The sequence below is a fragment of the Anser cygnoides genome, chromosome 9 (genome assembly GCF_040182565.1).
Source record: "Anser cygnoides isolate HZ-2024a breed goose chromosome 9, Taihu_goose_T2T_genome, whole genome shotgun sequence".
Taxonomy (NCBI): domain Eukaryota; kingdom Metazoa; phylum Chordata; class Aves; order Anseriformes; family Anatidae; genus Anser; species Anser cygnoides.
In genome coordinates, this window is record NC_089881.1 from 19,710,028 (window position 1) to 19,729,169 (window position 19,142).

Genomic DNA, 19,142 nt, shown 5'->3' on the forward strand with positions numbered 1-19,142 from the left:
CTCAGGGACTGAACGCAGCCTGGGGTCTGGCTGTGGGTCACAACGTGGTGAGATGTTCACGGGCTCCAGTCCTGCTGGGATCATGTCCCAGCAGGGTCCTCTCCATTCAGGAGCTCTCTGCAAAGCCACCTGGCGTGTTCACGAGGGTGGCAGCAACAGGCTGCTGCCTCTGCCCCCGCTGCACGGGGAATCTCCACGGGGATCCAACACCTCGCACCAGCGTCGCGTTCGTGTGCTGCCTCTGAACGCAAGTAATTGATCTTTATGGCTGCGTGTTTGCCTACCACCTGGCACAACCTGAGGCTTTCAGCAGCTACTGTGCCACATGCATCAATAATAAATACGTCAATTAGAAGCAATTAGTTTGGTAACTACTTTGGGTCATGCATCATGAATGGAGGTGTGCAAAAATAGGTGTGCCGTATATTAGGTGGACAAACCAAATACATGGGTGCTTGTCCAGATCTCATAGCGGGGACTTACTCCTGCACCTCAGCCTGAAGCAGCTAACAATCTGAGTGCTTCATCACACAAAACCGAAATAACAACAACAAAAAAACCGCAACCAAACCAAAACCACAGAGACTTTCAGTACTAAGTGCCACTGTTACAAACTTTCTAACCTGTAAGATGTGACACCCGTGAGTTGTTTTATGGGGGCATGCTGAAAATGAAAGACAAATAGCCTTGTTTTCCGTTTCCCAGGGAAGTCTGGAGGAGCTCTTGATGCCAAGGTGCTTTGAAAATCCAGCCCTTAATTTTGGCAGCACTCTTTGAAGACAAAGTGTTGTCGGTAGTGGTGTTTTCAGCTTTTGGCAGGTCCCAAATCTGTGATGTTTTTCGGTCTCCCATCAGCCAGCATAAGGCAGTACATGACCATGTTGTAATGAAGAGAAGAAGGGCAAGTGGCTTTGTCAGACCTCTCATGAAACATTCATATTTGATTTTGTTTCAACTTTAAGACAAGAATCAGGCTGTTTTTTGTCCAAAGCAGTTTGTATATCTTTAGTTGACAACAGGGTAGAAAAGGTCTTTATACCTGGTCTCTGGCTGTCCCTGGCACTATGCTATATAATCCCTTCTATTGGGTTATCAAACTCCACCATAAACTCTCCATGAGGGTTTTTTGCCTCCATTATTGAAGGACACTTTTATACTGTGATCCCTCTAGGGTAAGGCAATTTGACACCTAATATGGTTTTCAAGGCAGAATGTATTAAGAAGGCAAGATTCAGCAGTAACATTTATTCTCTGATTGCCTTTATAAACTCCTAATGCCTCTTGGCACACTTAGCTTTTTATATCCCTGACATATGCACAAGAGAGGAAAGTTATCAGTGTGAAGAAATGCAAAAATCATTGAGGATGCTGTCACAGGTGACTATGATATTTGTTCATGCACATCTGGGGGACTTCTAAGGCTTATGGTATGGCTCAATAGAAATTACAGGGTTTTGTGGATTTTTTTAGCATTAACAGTTGTTAAATATGTCAAAGCTGGTGGAGGAACTTTGCAAAGACAAATGTATGAGCAGCATGACAGCCGGTGAAACTCATTGACGAATTCTAGTAAGACAGATTGGAAAGAATTGTCTCAACTTCTCGTGTGTTGGGGGAATTTAAATTAATTATGTTTTAACCACTTTGGAGACAGACCTGAGAATAAATTTGTGGAGCCCAACTGTAAGTGGCTGTTCGATAAGTGGGAGAGGAATAGAAAAGTAATAAACGTTTTAGCTGTGTACAGAATGAAAAAGAAATCAACTACTGAAAATATTATTACAATGTCATTAGCATAAATCAATTGCATGCTCTACTCTCAGAATCTTTTTTCATTTCTGGTTAACCTATTTCATAAAGTCTCTAATAGATATAAAAAGAGCACAGAGACTGGCAGTGAAAATGATTAGGGACACGTGGAGATTTTTGCGTGAGTGGAGGCAACGAACCGGGACTGCTTAGTGAAAAACAGCCCAGCAGATCCAAAGAGTATTTTAGGTGCAAACCTGGGCCCCTTGACCACCTTACCTGCCTCCTCCTTAGCCCTTAGGGTCCCTAAACTCCATAAGCACATTGGGTTTTTAGTGTGAGGCCCCAGAGGCTTAGGGCTGTGCATGAGTGCCAGCTGCTGCTCCTGAGGTAGGTCACAGAAGGGCTCTTCAAAAAGGTCCTGTCCCCCAGTCCTGGTGGAGGGGACACTGCATGGTTTCCCTGCCAGCACATGGCTCTGGCACCCTGTTTTGGGGAGCAGCCAGCACAACGCTGCTGGCTCTGAGGGATTTCCTCCTCCCTCCTGCCAGAGCCAACTGCTAAAACAAAGCTGCTGGAAATTCTTTATCGTGCTAAAATATTTACCGCAGGATGCACACCCCTGGCTTAATAGGATTTATAAAAGTGGCCTAGAAATTTCTGGAGGTGAAGAGAACGTATATCAATTTTATGGAGCGAGCTGAGTAGTTTGCAGATTATGGTGTCTCGTGCTTTAAGTCAAACACGTAGCTGCGGCAGGCTCAGGCAGGGCTCCCTCCCTGGCAGGGGACTCCACAGCTGCCCAGCCAGAGGGCTTCGTGCCACCCCTGGGGGACAGAGCTGGGCTGGTGGGGACACGAGGCACCCCTAGGCACCGGGCACCCTGGGGGTCCCATGGGCAGACTTGTGAGGGTGTTTCAGCACAGCAAGGCAAGCTGTTTTCCTGGCCATTTCATTTGGGGTGGGCTCAGCCTCTTGCCTACATGGGTATTCCTGGAAACCTCATCTTCCTGTCTCTCTCCTTGGCAAATGGAAGAGAGAAAAGCAGCATTTCGGATATTTAAATAATGTTTAATGAGTGGGCCTTGGGGTTGTAAAGGAACTCGAGCACTTATGCTTAAATAATTTTGGTGGTTGATTTAGAGCCAAGTCCTGCTGGCTTTACTGAGGCAATTAGCCTTATTATTGCCAGAGGGATACTCACACAATTAAGGTGAGCAGTGTTTGATCTTTATTATAGAAACCAGTTGTCTACGCAGAAGCAGTTGACATATAGTGGTGCTAGGGCAGGACAACAATGGGCACGGAGGGAAATCCTCAAACCCAGATGGAAACCCGGTGTCTTTCAAAGAAGAGGGATGGATAGATGGACCTCCTGCCTGATGCTGTTCTGAGCGGAAAGCCAAAATCGGAGAGCAAGAGGCGCATCCTCACATGGTACCCTGTAGGACTGCAACTGTTGTTGCTTCCACAGCTTCTCCAAAGGACCGAACAGGCTAATTAGCTCTACAATTGCCGCTTATCAAAAAGAGCATCTGAAGTCTTCCAGTGATATTTTTTTTTCCTTTCTCCCTGATATTTCTAAGGCACCTATCAATGTGGTACATAAGTACCATCTGGACAGCTGGCTAGTGACCAGCAGGCTATGATACGGGAGGCTTTGTAAAGATAGACAAACAGAACGGAGAGCAGAGTGAGCAGACAAACAGGAACATTTTAATGAAGGCTGAAGATGGTATAAATGAGATCAATGACAACGAGGGCCAGAGAAACCCATTTGTCCAAGATTTCCTGCTCCAAGAACAGGTGGAGCACGCAACATCTTCTCTCAGCCTCCCCAGGTAGAATTAAATTGCCTGGGAATTGTGCTTTGCAGAGCAGTGCTGTATTGACTCCAGAGACGAACATTCGTGAAAGAACGGAAGGCACAGCACTCACGGCACAGATGTGCTGGAGTTTTGTTAAGGAAGGGGACGGCTTCGAGATCAAGCATTCTGATGGCCACACCTCACCCTGAATTCAAGACAGTTTAGTTTTTATTTGGTTCATAAGAAACAAAGAAATTTTACAAAATGTGATTTTTTTAAATTAACATGAAGAGTTTGTGAATACTCTAGTCCAAGGCTTTGTGTGAACAAACATGTCTACTTATCCAACTTCACTCATGTCAGCAGAGTTTACTGTGTGTGGTAGTACTGACCTCCATCTGGGTGCCATCTTTGTATGTGTGTGCAAAAAGCAATGTCTCAGCCTGGCAGAGTATCCCTGATAAGAAAGCTCCCATTGTCAATTATTTGGAGTTTTCTTTCAACCCCGATGCCTCTGGAGCTGAATGAGGACTTGTGGTGTTACAACAGAATCTTGCAAGTTCTGTGATGGCTTTTGACAGCCCGGGTCCCAGCAGGGAAAATCTTCTCACTTGAAATCTATCAACTTCGTCACACGGGAAAAATGAAAAAGAAACCCACTTAGCAACTCAAACCTAGTTTGAAAGGGGACCCTCTCTGCCTGAGCTGAGTTACTGCAGACATCTCTACATGACAAGCATATTCATTTAGAGAACCATCTAAAGGATGGTGCACTTAACAAAGACATCCTGTTCACGCTTAATGCACCAGATAAATTGTTTTAAAATGCAGAGTTATTTTGTGAGTTCTTAGTGAATAAGTGCATCCACGTATGCATCTCTGAAGAGATTTTTAATTAATTGCTTTCAGTCTTTTTCTTTTTGTAAAATTAGAACCATGATGGAATAGACTGGCTGTGGAGTTTGGCTGAGGCAAGATTATACTAATCCACTTGAAATACGACTAAAACAGTAAACAAGAAGAGATAAAAGTAATTTTTCCAAAACTCGTTTACCTGTGACAAAATCCTTCCAAATCAGCTGCATACAAATTGCTGGATAACCTTAATTAAGCTCTACCAAAAAAGATGTTGCTGTGGACTTCTTGGGATACTTCACAACCAGGCAGTAAGTTCTGTGATGCTCTTTGCAAGAAGGGGAAATGCACTTTTCATTCAATTAGGGATTAGGAGAGCAGAAGAGCTTTCAAAGAGCAAAGTGTCAGCAAGATCAACGTCTTATGTGGTAGTAAATGAAGATGGAGAACTTTTCAGAAGTTTATGCTATGTCCTAATGCATCATTAGCATGGGTTTTCAAAAGCCAGAGGACTCATCTTCCCCAGATCCTGTAGTTAATAAATGCTATAGTTACAAAAGAACTTCCTTTGTTCCCTTCCTGGATTACTGCTTCCTATGCCTTGAAGTATGTAAGCTTTGTTGAAGGAACTGAACGATGGCCTAGTTGCGTTGATGTTTTGCACTTGGGCTCTCTGTCTGAAATGCTCATTTCCTGGATCAGTAAACTTGACCAAATCGCAACAGACATCCTTACACGTGCTCTACAAGGACTGTTTTTCAATCCAAATCAATTCTTGCCCTCTTGCCACAACAGCAGCTCTGGAATTCAACAGAGAAGTTTAAAAATTGCTCCTCAATAGATAGACGGGCCACAGTGATCGGAGAGCAATGAGCACAGACAGGCTGGTGTCCTTTTTTGCCCTTCAGTTCTTTTACAGCTTGGGCTCTGCAACACGTTGCTGTGAGCAAGACGTGGTCATTTGATGCCTGTTTCTGTACCAGCCTCACCGGGTCATTAGGACAGAGGAATTTAGGGGCGTTTAGCTAGAAAACGTGCCAGGACTGCCACTGCTCATTGCTCCCCACATCTCGCTCGCTCTGGTGCTGGTTGAGACCCAGCTGGCATCCCTCGGCCAGCCGAAACCAAAACACAGTTTCTTGAAGGTTTGGTGAGCTGAACGGGCTCCCCAGAGGGCCAGGCGAAGGTGCAGGAGGTGGTGGCTGGCTGGGAACAGGGAGACAGCAGGAGAAAAAGGGGTGATGCAAGGGCAGCCCGGCTGCTCGGTGCCCTGGGCTGTGCTCCCAAAAATGTGTGCTCCTGAGGTCACCGTCAGTCTGTCTGGCAGCAGCACTGAGGAGCACACCCGCTCCTGTGGATGGAAAGGGACACAAGTCTCCAGAAGGATCTTATATTCCTTTGTTTCCTCTGACTTTGATTTAACCATGGCCTGTGATGCTTTAAGTACCAGATATTAATTAGAAGTGGTAAGGAGTGTGTCCCAAAGGGACCATACTCCTGGTCTTCTCACCATTCCTAGTCTGACTTATTTCAAGTTAGTGCTCTGAAACATTATTTATTCACTCAGGAGCCTGACGTTTATAAGGCCCATCTAAATTTGCAAATAACTAATGGTTGTCAGTAAAGAGTACCACTCTGCTGAGGTGGAAAATAGCCTGCCTGCAAGTAAAGTACAGCCAAGTACATTGGATGTTTCCTACAGCACTTCTTTAAGACAGGCAATGTTATCTCGCCCCTCCTTTGGTACCGTGCCTCAGCGAGCACACAAGGGCAGTGCTGTCCGGGGAGCGGTGACCTTGGGCAGATGAACCACGTCGGGCGTAAGCAGAAGCTTTGGTCCCTCTCTGATATCTGAGGCACTGACAGGGAAGTGGGGAAATGGGACAAATGCTCTTTTGTCTCCTCTGGCTTTCAAAACCCTTCTGGCGGTGGATGATTTAGGACAAGGCGGTGGCATGCAGAGCAGGAGGAACACTGAATTCAGACAGCATTGCTGGGTGCCTGGGGACGGCTGGGGAACATGTCCTGACTGCTGCATGCCCATCATGTCTGCTGTCCGGGGACCCAGTCATAGCCCTGGCCGTGGTTTGGAGTCACTTAGCATCCACAGTTGGCTTCACATTTCCCCCTCTCCCCTAAGGACACCTGCCCCGCTGCCTTGGGATCTGCCAGCTCCTTGCGCTGGGAGCTGTGGTGCAGCCCGGTGCCAAGGTTCAGCAGGCAGGAGAGGCTGGTGCAGGCTTGGTGAAATTTGGACCAGTTATGCAACGCAGAGGGTTACCTAAAGAGCCTGTGCATTTACTGGAGTAGTTTTGAAAGACTGTTGAGGGCCTCAGAGCTGCCAGGTCACTCCTGCAGAGCTGTAGAAGCGGCTGATAAGTAAACTGCGGGGACTCCCACGGTCACTAACAACCACGTTGCTGCCTCCAATCTTTCAAAGATCTTAGAAGATGCTGCAGCTCTGAGATGTTGCTGGGTGTCTCTGCAGAGCTTGCCAGCAGGAGCTCTCCCCTCCGAGGCTCTCTGCTCCCCACCAAGGGTCCAAGGCAGCAAAGTGCAAACCAGTGGGCAAACAGCAACATGGGCAGAAAAAGCTGGGATCTGGCTTTCTCTGTCTTTTCTCTTTAAAAATGAATTACTGCTTTAAAACTGGTCCATATAACATCATCCTGCCTGGAACAAGCACGGGTGGGGGTTCAGCATGGGCAATAGGACAGCTTTTTATTAAGAAAGCAAAAGTAGCATTAGAAGAAAGAGACCTAACAGCAGACTTGGCAGTATCCAGGGGGAGTCTTAAGATGGAATTTCATCCCAGGCTACATTGAATCAATTTTTGTCCTAGCAAAGATCCTCCGTGTGTGCTTTGATTTTGGCTCCTCTAATTCTTCCAGTGCCCTTGCTGTCCCCAAGCAGCATTAATCTGGCATTACATGTGCCCTGACGGAATACGAATGCATGGGTATTGCCCATAGCGACTCTCGGTGCGTGACTCGCTTGTGAACAATTCAGACACACTCCTACTTTTAGAATAAATAAGGATATCTAGGAACATTGGGGTTTAAAATCACTGAAAGGGCAAAAAGGGCCACCTGTTGGGGGTGTGACACTGCTGGTCAGCTCCATGCAGTAACAGCAACCCTGTTGATTCAGCACACACCTGATTTATTCTACGTGAAGAGGGAAGTAGTTGGATGATACAATTACTCAGTAGGAGACCTGAAGTTTCCTATTTGACATAACTACAGTGCAAAAATAATTGAAAAGGCAAATGCATTCCTGTTTTATAACCTTCTCCTCTTCATTTGTTTCTGAGTCAAAAGAGCTTGGTGTTTTGACAGCTGATTTTTTTTCTCTCTGAGAAAAAACACTTGACAGAAATTCTTCGCCCAACTGCTCTTCGCTGCTTTTAAGCCACACAGCAGATGTTGGATAGTTTCCTTTCTGTCTGCTATTCCACAGCTCCCCTCTACCTCCCTGGCGTGCCATCAGTCCCCGGCGTGACAAAGGCTAAACCATGTCACCCCGGCACCCTCAGCGAGCACCCGCGTGGCGCCTGCAGGCCGGTGACAGCTCCAGGTCCTGCCCTCGACTGGGTCTGCTGAGGCCGTAAACCTTGAGGATAATGACCCCAATTCACCAGATTCACGCTAAAAATTGTTCAGGCATATTTATTTGTTCATGCTGTGTCAGTCCCTCTCTGGTAATGTTCGCGCCTGTGGGTGGCTGATCCCCCTCTGTCGGGGGCCACCTTGGTTCTCCTTCTTTCTGTGCTTTTCTCCTGCAGCCACTGCACCGCCGCTGGTGCTCTCCTGCTGTCCTCCCTGATGGCTCTCCTCATGTCTTGCTACGTGCGAGACCCGCAACAGGAGAAGCTACCATGGAAAATTCAGAAATTTCCATGCTTTTTTCCTGTTGTTTTGGCTGCACAAGCCATTTCTGCAGGCGTCATGGATTGATGTGCACGAGTTAGGGAGGCTGGGGGGCATGGCAAGCACTGCGAGAGACGGGCCCATGCCGTGCGCGATGGATGGTGCTGACTGTACGTCCTAATAGAGCTTCAAGAATTCAGACGTTTGCCATTAATATGTACATGAATCTGAAAGCTGTTTAACCCGGCTCTCACATCTGCCTGGTGGGAGCACTTCAGTGCTGATGTGTTGCTCGTGTGGCTGCTCGCAAGGCAGGAATTTTAAACCTGACTGCTCAGATAGCGATGGCAATCCAGTGTGAAACTATAGACTCGGTGGTGGAATTTGCTATTCGCTTTGTGTGAGTTAGTTACACAAATCATCTAATCAAGGAACGCCACATGACTGAACTAGGCAACACAGCATGAATTTGCAAACATTTACCACTCCCAAAAGATCTGCAAGCCAAGTGTTATTCGCTGAAGAAATTCCCAAATAATATCAAATAAATAAATTAGAAAATTGCACGAGCTCCACAGACAATTCATAAAGCAGAAGGGAAAGTGAGATTCGTGGCATCAAGTACTCATTCAGCTTTTGAAGAAAAGGGGGAAATTGTTTCTCAGCACAGTGAATCAATCTGGTGCACCTTACTTCATTATCTGCTGAACATTGGTGGAGCAAGGGGAGCACTGAGAGATTTGGAATCACTTCTGACGGGCTCTCAGACGAATGGATGTTTGCTGCTGGCAGAAGTTTTTCTAAGTGGCAAATTTGTCTGGGATAGTTCTGAAAGCACATTTAGTTTTGGATCGTGGGATTTGCAATATGTCTTACTTACAGCCCCAAATGCCTGAAAAATGAACCTGCTCATGCTACAGAAGTTTGCTTTTTGTTTTCCCTTTTCTAGAACTCCACGTTCAGCCTCCCTACCTGCGCAGCATTGTGTGTATTTTCATTCCATGAAATGCTGCCCTCTCAGGTGACGGCCAAGCAGGGCTATCACCCTTCCCTGCTCCTTCTGCAGAGAGGCCGGGGTCTGCCCACGTCCCCAGGAGCGGAGCGGGCGGCAGGGTGCAGGCTGAGTGCAGCCTCCCGCACCCTGTGGTCTTACCCCATCAGCCCCTTTCTTCCGAAAGGGCATCCACTTAGAATGAAGAACGGGAAGTAAAACAAAGTAAGATTGCCTAAACCTCTGGATAAAAGTGAGATGGAGAAGAAAAGCTGGGTGCTCAACTTCCGCATGCATCGCTCCTTTCTGACACGGGTTTAACATCTCCGCATAATATCTCCTTGATCCATACTGCAAACCCCTAGAAACATTTTCTTTGGAAGAAAGTTTTCACTGTTACCGTCATGTACCGTGTAGCGTAGATGACATGGATTGAAATGATTTTTCCCCCAGTTTGCAATGCAGAGTAATACACTTTACTGAAAAGTTGTTGCTTGGATCAAATGCTGAATATTTATAAGTTATGTTTCTTAAGAGCAATTCCTACCATTCCTGATCCAGTATTGCTTCTTTTTGGCACAACCTGTATTTACTGTGGCCGAAGGCATTTGACTTTTGCTGTTAAACTGTCGTCAATGTATTGTTACTAAACGAATTACAGCATGACCCAAGTACAGTGCGTTATAATCCTCTGAAATTCTCCTTAAAAGGAACATTTGTTAGGATGAGTAAATTCAAATTACTTGGTGAGTCTCGGCTACATAGGAGTTCTTTTTCTACTGAAGATGTAATGAAAACAATCAGTCTAACTGAATTCTCCAAGTTGAGAGCGTTTGACAACAGTATTGTAGAGTATGCCTAGTGACACCCACGTTAAGGTAGGTTTAAAATGGTTTCATAACCTTAATTTTAATAGTTAGCAGGGCAAGTGGTACCATATCTCTTACTGCAAGACTTGACTCTCAGCTCCTTTAAGTGCATTTTTAATAGCTCCTGTGAGAAGCATTTCCACAAGCAGAACATTTTATTGTCACTAAATACCACTCACTCTCAAGTCTGTCTCTTGTTTGGAAATGAAACTTTTATGCCCAAGTAGAAACAGTTCATCAACGCAGAGAACATCACAATTGGATCAAACACCCCGAATGATAATGATGCTCCATATGCATGTACATAAGGTTTTTGGTTATTAATTTCTTGCTGCTTATCGTGGTGAGGACCGTATGCAACCACAAACATGCAAACTTGCAGCCTGGCACTGCGCAGGGACCGCGCAGAGCCCTTGCTGCCTGGTTTTGCCATACAGACCGGACTCTGATGTTCGGACATTTTCTCACCCCGTAACACCAAGCAGGTGCAGCATAAAAAAGTACGTGATGCTCCCAACTTTGCATACCACCTCCTGGACTCCTGGCTGGGGAGAACTGAGCCTTTTCAAGGGGAAGCTTTCCTGTAATACTACTGAGTGTTTACTCCATCCTCAGCCCCTGCTCCCAGCCCTTTTGGCATCCAGCTGAACATCATTTACATCCCTCCCCATGCTGTTGTTTCTCAGAGGGAGGGAGGGTGGCAGGGGCTGGCGGTGGCACAGGAGGAAACCCTACCTTTTTCAGTCTGAAACTACAATTCTCATCAAGCAAAACAATGTCAACAGTGCAGAGGAAGCTTTGATTGTGCAAAATGGATGGACACATTATGCTTTCTTTTTTTTTTTTCTTTTCTTTTTTTTTTCCCCAATAGGTTATAACCCAGGGAATTCCTCACTCAGAAAATCCACCCCCCCCTGCCTTATTTTCCCCTTTCCAAAGGACAGCGGTGGCACCCCAGGCACGTTTTACAAGCTAATAACACATCTCCCTCAGCTGACAGGCTCCACGCCTTTCCCCTTCCCCTTTTATTTTAGGGCACCTTCTCCTCTCCCCTCTCCCGCCCCAGCAGCAGCCCGGCTGGCTCGGTAGCTAAGGGGTAAAGTGTTTCCTGCATGACCTCTAATGCATTTTGCTCCCGGGGAATGCAGGCTCAGCAGGGACGAGCTCTGAGCCGCTCGTCCCTGAGGTTTTTCTGCCATGAACCCCAGGGCTGGCGGCGTCTCCCCTGGCCCCCCACCTGGTTGCGCAAACAAAAGGCATCCAGCAGCAACAGCTCCCTTTGTTTCGCATGCAAATCCTACCTCCGATAGCTGTCACATCTTCCTCCGAGGCGAAGCCTAATTGTTAATAAACCGGGATCCAGTGGTATCCTCCAAAGTGCCACCAGTTGTTAAGCGCTGTCATCGTCCCCTCCCGGCGCTTCAGCCTTTTTGGACCATTAGTGTCACAACCCCTGCTAACTCATAGCCGAGTGCTCCCTGCTCAAAATGTCTGAAAGAGTTTGGAAGGACAATAGGAATGACAGGCACACTAGACAGCCATGCTTGAAATTAGTTATCTCGAGCTCACTTAAGGCTGTTTCGCCGTGTTTGTAAGGCACGCTCTCGGGAGGGTTTATCAGCCTAGGCTAGACGTGCCATTCCTGCCGTGATTCAGTGCCGTAATAGGATGGCTGCTGGAAACGCAGCGATCGCTCTAACCCCGCTCATCCCTCCGGAGCTTTTAAACCTCCCCAGGAGAGGAAATAGCTTCAGTCATCCTTAAACTTACTGAGGCTACTGTTTCTGCAGAACAGGGCTCCGCACGTTGTTTTGAAACTGAGAACGGAATCCCTCCTGGGGATGGAAGGTGCTGTCGCCCCCGGTGCGAGCGGGGAAATGAAGGCGGCAGCATCCGTCCCCACCGAGCTGGGGCTGCCGCAGGAGCTGGGGAGAGTGGTGGCTGGAGCTGAAAGTTCACAAAACTCTGTGAGGCAGACGTGGCAGGGGGGGAGTGAGGGGGGGACGTATTGAGTGTACCGGTGTTGTGTTTACAGTCGCAGATGTAGGCTGCGCTTCCCTACAGGGAAAGTGCAGTTTGCACATAGGAGGGTCTCACAACCTAAATTTGCAAGTTGACAGCATCCAGGATAATAATGAGCTGAAGAAACACAAGCGAAATGTGGTATTTGCAGTGCCTGTGATGTAGGGAAGAAGGGTTTTAAGAGGATGCTATTGGAGAGCCCTGCTTTCAATGAACCTGTGCGCATCTCTCGATCCCAGGTCAGAAACATCAGTGCTCTGCTGAGATCTGGTAGGGTTCCTCTTCTTGGCTGCCAGTTCATGACCAGCCCTGGTCAAGACAGATCAAAGCTTGCTAATATCTGCTGTCAGCTCGGTGTTGCTGGTCCCAGTGTGGTCCCTAGTGGTCAAATGTAAAAGCCACCAGTGCAAATGTATCTGCTGGCAGCAATGGCACACGGGGCTGGGGGGGACGCACAGGCAGCCTGGGGCCAGGGCAGGCTGGGAGGGAGCAAGGGGGCAGTTAGCACCTGGGTTGCTTCTTCAGCACCCGTTTGGTGTTTTGGTACTGCCCAGTCCATGACCCTTGGATTAAAGTGAAAATATGCATGGAGACACCTTGGAAAGGAATGGCACTTGGAGGATTAGGGAGGAAGGCAGATCACAGCGAAAACACCACCTGTGACTGCCTCACACCATAGGAATGAAGGGGCTAAAAGAGCAAATGGACATCAGGTTTTTTAATGACTGGGATCTGAGGGGCACTGATGATGAGATAAGGACTGAGACCTCTCCTTTGACCACCAACACAGCAGATGCCCACAGTGCCAAGAGCTTTACCAAAGAGCATGTCAGACTGTGCACTCCTGTATTTGCCTTCGTGCAAACTGTGAGCGAAAGCAAGGCTTACTTGCACAGCCACAACCCATAGATGCCGATGGGGACATCTGGGAGCACTACGGGCATGACATTTGCCCCCAAATCGACACCACTCCTAACAGGGCTGCCTTCGCACCCAGTGCTTCCCCATGCCTGTGCTTGCTGTTGCGCTCAAGCACCTGAGGTCCTCCCTTCCCCCTTCCGTCCCCTGCGCCTTACAGTCAGTGTGGGAAGGGAGGTCTCACGGCTCCAGTTTTGGTTCTGGTTACAGTGGGGGACTATCAGCACCTTAAGTCTATCCCAGAATGGGTGGGAACAAAGGGGACCTTGAATTTTGTAGGCATGAACCTAATGGTGGGCAACAATTACGTGCTTACTGCTAGCACAGCTGCCGGGACAATTCCTGCTTTGTGAATATTTTAAAGAACTTTGCTCCTGCCACCTACCCGGCACCTGCACAAGCACTAAATTCACTTTAAAGGGGAAGGAAAAAGGAAAGAAAGAAAAATTCTCCTTGTTGTGAGCAGTATATGTGTCTCACTACGGGGCTCCCCATGCAATTGATTTGCGTGTGGGATGACACAGCAGATCAAGAGGCATTGGGCAGATTCCTTCTGAAGATAGATGGGCACTGACTTTGTTGATGATCTTTTAGAGGTTTCAGTGCCAAAGTGGACACAGCAGTGTTCACTGACAGGCTGAAGCAGGTGACCATTGCCACCTACGTCCACAGTTCCCCGACCATGCATACTGAACAAAATGTGGCTCATAAAGAATGCATGACCCCCAGCTGCCACCACCATTACGCAGTGAACAAACAACCCCTGGGCCTCCCTGCCACAGTGATCCCAAATGCTGAAGTCCTTTGTGGTAAGTTAAAGCCACTCAGCCTTGGTGGTCAACAGGTGACAAATGTCTGTGAGAGCTGTGGGACCCAACGGGCAGGGAGATGTACTTACATTGGCTGGTAATTGAAAGGGGGGTAAATTATTCAAGGAGTAAGGTGTAGGATGATGCAAAATGATCAGAAAGATCTTCTAGGGGTTGGTAGTTCAAAATGGTTCAGTTTTAGGGTGATACTCTGAGGTACACTCCTTTTTCTCAAGCTTTTTCTAATCACTGAGCAGCAACAGCAGCTGCCACCAGTGATGGGGCTCATGTGTGCTCCCCACCCACGGCATGGCTCTAGTGCTGGTGCATTCTTCTGGTGCACCAGCCTGCTCCTTGCTGGAAACACGATACAGAGACGGAGTACTGAGTTGGTCAGGTATGGCAATTTCCTTCCTTCCCAGACTGCTGGATTGTGGCAAAGTAGGGCTGCTCTGGGAAACAGAGGGCTCACGGGTGCTTCCGCTTGGCTTTCCCTCAGCAAAACGCTACTGACTTCTGCAGGAGCCAAGGCTGCTGTTCAGCTCTGCAATAGACCCTCTTGGAGAAAACCCATCACTTGCAAAGGAGCTGTGGCAATTTTATAATGCCTCTGCCTATTTCTGACCAGTATGTGCATAGGAAACAACCAAGGAGGGGTGAAGGAGAAGAATTCAGGAGATTTGTAGTTTGTATGCTGATTGTAAGTCAAACAATATAATGAATGGAGCGACTAACGCATAATTTCATTATGAGTCATCCTAATTATAGTGAGAATTTGATAGATACATAACTAGAAAGTGTAACTATCTGTTACACACTCCTAACTGCACAGGGAAGTACACAGTATAATTAAAGCTGCAGGTTACACACACTATAACCTTTTCTTCCCCTGTGGTGATAAGTTCTCCAGCAGCATTAGGAATTTGTTTTGAAGTCACATACCTATCAGACAGCACTCTTTCTACCCGCTTGCTGAGTCTTTTTCAAAACGGATCTGCATTTGAAAGCAGCAGGGAGTCTCCCTAATCCATAGGTAGTTGGTGTGATTCCTGTATTAAAGGAGAGACAGGAACAACGGCTCTTCCACCTGGGGTCTCTCTGAAGAGTGTCAGGGGTCAGCGCAGTGTTAGCCTGCAGAGCTGCAGATGCAACGTGCATGGCAGGTAACAGGCTGTATCAAGAATGTGTAGTTACAGCATAAATGGAAATTAGTCTTAGCCAGGAGAAGGATCCTTAAAATGAGGTAGGCCAAATCCTGTCCTATGTATCTAGATACTCTTGGGCTTTGCGGAGCTCAGAACTGAATTTTGCTGATGACAAAATTTCCATAGAAAGGATGAATCCAGCATGGGGGGAGATAAACTTCTAATGGTGATGTTGGCTACATGTTTTAATCCCACCCCTGGCTTTTAGGCGAACAGATTTACAAGAAAGCCGTCGATGTCAGTCCCGAGTTCGCAGCTCTGGCATGTCTCCCTTCCTTTCCCTGGGGGGAAACAGGCAGCACTGTGCCTGCTACAACGCTGGGGTGCAACAGCTGACATGGTGCCGCAGGAACATGCTCAGCCAGGCTGTCCTGGGTGACCAGGCATAATCTGCGGCTCTAGCATAAAGTCAGAAATCAGTTGTCTCTTGACGGTGAAGCGCAGCCCCGTGTTTGGCCATAGTCTTGCAGTCTCTCTCATGCTGACAGTCCAAGACACCCAGGTGTCCTGCAAAGCTGTCCACATCTGAGTTACGTTGCAGAGAATAGTTCACCTCCACTTGCTGCTTGACTGTCCCCCTTTATACACTGACTGCCTTTTTCTCACACAGCCCTTTCTGAGCCACTCGCCTAGGAGAGAATATCTACAGCTGGAGTGTTGTTAAATGACCCAGAAGCGGCCGCTTTGCAGGCTGACACTATTTGATGCAAATAGATGGCTTCTTGCTGTGAAAATCTCCCTGGTTGACAACCCATTGGGTACTTCTGACGATAGTCGTCTGAGGAGTTAAAACACGGGCTCCTCTGTTTTTGCATATTCAGGCTATCATCCTCGTCGCACTGCCGGTACTAAATCCTTCCTGCGCGGTTTCGGCAGAGGCCGATCTCCTCCCTGTTTGCTCGACAGCTGCTGGTGTAGATTGCTGCTTCTCTTTGCAGTCAGCTCTTGCCATCTGCCATCATTAAGCTGCCCAGGTGTCGGAAATCTTCTTGCTCTTCTCTTGTAAGCATTATTTTGCCTTCTTCTTCCCTAACTCAACCTTCGTTTATGTAGAGGCTGATAGATCAGGCTGGCTGTTCTCAAAACATCTGCTGCGCTTCATACTTGGTGGGGGTGGATGGGGAAGAGGGTACGTATCCTTGCTGGCAAAAATAAAGACTGCTTAACCCTTCCTTCACTTCCCATCTCCAAAAGCTCGCTGTCTTACTGCGCTTCCAGATGTGCGAGTTAATTAATATTTGCCAGTCGGGATGTTGCACATAGCAAACCTACCATAAAGCACAGCTAATTTTCAGAAGCAGCAAAGCTTCCACACGCTGCAACGATACCTAGCGCTTGGTGGTATTGAGGAGCAGCAGAGATGGGAAGTGCCTAAGACAGGTACCAGCAAAGCGAGCAGAATAAACCTCTTCCCCTCTTCAGGCTGCTTCTGCTGGTGCAAACAGCAGCTCGCTGTTTTTTTCTGCTCAGATATGGGTCAGGCATCCTTTTATGATTACCTGGAGGGGAAATTCAGACTCAAATAGCATCTTTCACAGTGATGGGTAGTGTAAACTATTGAATTCTTCGGGCAGAGATGATGAAATGAAATGATTTCTGGTGCGCCCAATCCTCCTCAGTAAATCACCGAAGACTGACTGTAAGTTTGAACAGCAACAGAGCAGAATCCAGCAAAACAGGCTGCCTGCACAATGCTGCTCGCCGGGCCCAGGGAATGTTTACTGCTTAAATGCTAGTAAAATATGTATCTGAGGATGCACACCCAGCTGCTGGGGCCAGTCTCCAAGGCATGTGTAGAGTAATTCCAACAGGATTTCATGCTTCAGTGATTTTACTCTCCTCTGTGTGGGGCTCAGTACCAGCGCTTTCAGAGCCTGATTTTGTGTGCAGCTATTGGGCCGTTCCTTGCTCTGAACGGTTCTGCTGAGCAGCAATTGCTGCCTGCTGCTTTCCCATTTGTTAAGCAATGGATTACTGTTCAAACATTTGCAGCACATGTTGGTCTAAGCTCTGTGTGCAATTCTCCAAACGTACTCCTCTCCTGGAATGCCACGATCAGAGGTGTTTCGTCCTCGGTCGATAATTTCCTCAAGCACTCTCCCAATCATCACAGCTATGCTTCCCATGCTTTGTGGTGGATAATTCACTGTGTTATTCACCTTGCACAGAAAAACCAAATTGGCCACTTAGTTGCTCTCTGATTTTATATACAGAGTCTAGCTGTTTCTTTGCCAACTCTTACTGGCTTTATCTATCCACACTGTCCTATTCCTATGTTAATTTTAATTCTCCAGCAACTTTAGCAAGATACTGCTGGATAATTCTTCCCTTGCCTTTTTTTTTTTTCCCACCCCCCTGCAAATCATTTGCTATGCAGTGCTCTCCTTTCTTCAGGACTCAAGTATCTCCTTTAATCTCTTCTTCCTTTTATTCTTTCCTCAGCTGCTGCTTTGCTTTGGTGGAATAGTCACTTCTCTGATGAAGCTCATGCTTCTATTTCTGTTCTCTCTCTTTTTGAAAGGTCTTTTGCATCAGTGCAGTGCCTGTTTTGGTGTCTTTGATGACTCGGTGATGTATGCTAAGCTCCGTGCTCCAGGTGCGAAGGATCAAGTTGTGGAGAGAGGATGCCACGAGGGAGGGAAAGTGACTGCTGTGTCCCAGCAAGGCCATTTTCAGTGGAGCAGTGACGTGCTGTGGGAGCAGCTAAATAGCCTGGGTGTTGGGATCTGCACTGTGGAGGGGCTGTTTAGCAGTGCTGTGCCTCAGTTTCCCCACCTGTAAGGCAGCAATAATGGCACTGCTCTGCCTTTACGAAGTGCCTTGTGAGCTTTGGCCAAGAACTAAAATAGGACAACTGAAATTCAGTCTTGTCAAGCTATGTTGTTGCTTAGTAAGTGCCTAAATCTGCCTCCATAGCCTCTGCACTGTGCAGTGAGGTTCAGGCTGTACGTCGCTGGTCACATCCAGATGCTCCTGCAGGCACAGTTGGCCTTGCAGTGTCCTCCCAGCCATCTCACAGCCTGGCCTGTTTTGGAGGAAAGATGTGCTGGTGGGAGCAGGTGAAAGCTGTCACAAAATGCCACTTTGTCATTTTATCCATCCATAGCCTGTTGCTGGTGCTGAGAGGGGCTCAGCGCACACTGGGGCTGTGGGTGCAGGGTGTGGGGCATCCGCCGAAGTGACTAGCAGGGGATTTCTGGGGTGTGATTACCAAAAATTCAGCAAGGGTCCAAATCTCTTCGTTGTCCTGTGTAAATTTGGAGTGACCAGTGGGATCTCACTGTATTTACTGCAGTAGAGTTATTTGGGATTTATACCACAGAGGGCAATGTTTGGTGTTACACGTACATCTCCAAAGATATATAGGTTGTGTACGAAGTTATCTCCCCCCTGAGAAAAAATTACAGCCCCTGTACAAAGCTGCCACCTATTTATTCCCTGTCATCACAACTACTGCGGACACTGGATGAGTATATGGATAAATGACTCAGGCAAAAAAAAAAAAAAAAGGTATTTGGAAACCAAGCACATGCTTTCCAAGAGGAAAGGCAGAATGATAAAGCTTTGCCTTTATCACAGGCTAGAGGGGTACTCCTTTGGCATAAACACACATTTTCCACTGATAAAAGAAATCTGTGCTTCCCCTCCTCTCTGATACGTTTTTCAATCTTGCATATAAAATATTAATGTATCACCAAAGGCCACAGTGAAGAGGACTCCAGAGGAATTTAGCCAGCGAGTTATCTCTGTTTTTAATTACCTAACGCTATCTGTTTACATCTGTTTGAAATCATTTTATACTCATTATACCTATTGAGGTAATATTTCATCATTTCTCCACTTGGGTAACTTTAAAAACAGAAAAAAGAAAAAGGAACAGCTTGTTCATAAATTCACCTGTAATCTGACCTTTTCTTTGCTCTGGGAAGTTTTGAGAATTCTCTAAATTCCTGTGTCTGTACTTGCTCTACTTTGGGACTCTTAGAAATAACCTTGACTCTAAACCGTGGACTCTAAGGTAGGCACAGAAGATGCTCTGCAAGCTGT

At 47.1% G+C, this 19,142-nt stretch overlaps 1 protein-coding gene across 7 annotated transcripts in view; it reads right to left on the minus strand.

Moving 5' to 3' along the window:
- KCNMB2 (potassium calcium-activated channel subfamily M regulatory beta subunit 2) overlaps positions 1 to 19,142 on the minus strand; it is a 129,999-nt gene that overhangs the window by 74,211 nt on the left and 36,646 nt on the right. The window contains exon 1 of one of the 7 annotated variants that reach the window (XM_067002076.1): positions 11,443 to 12,079. The exons of 5 other annotated variants lie outside the window; for them this stretch is intronic. The gene's annotated coding sequence lies outside the window, so the exon portion shown is untranslated. Of the gene's footprint in view, positions 1 to 11,442; positions 12,080 to 19,142 lie in introns of those variants that run through there. One more of the 7 variants, XM_013174774.3, reaches the window with a different exon arrangement.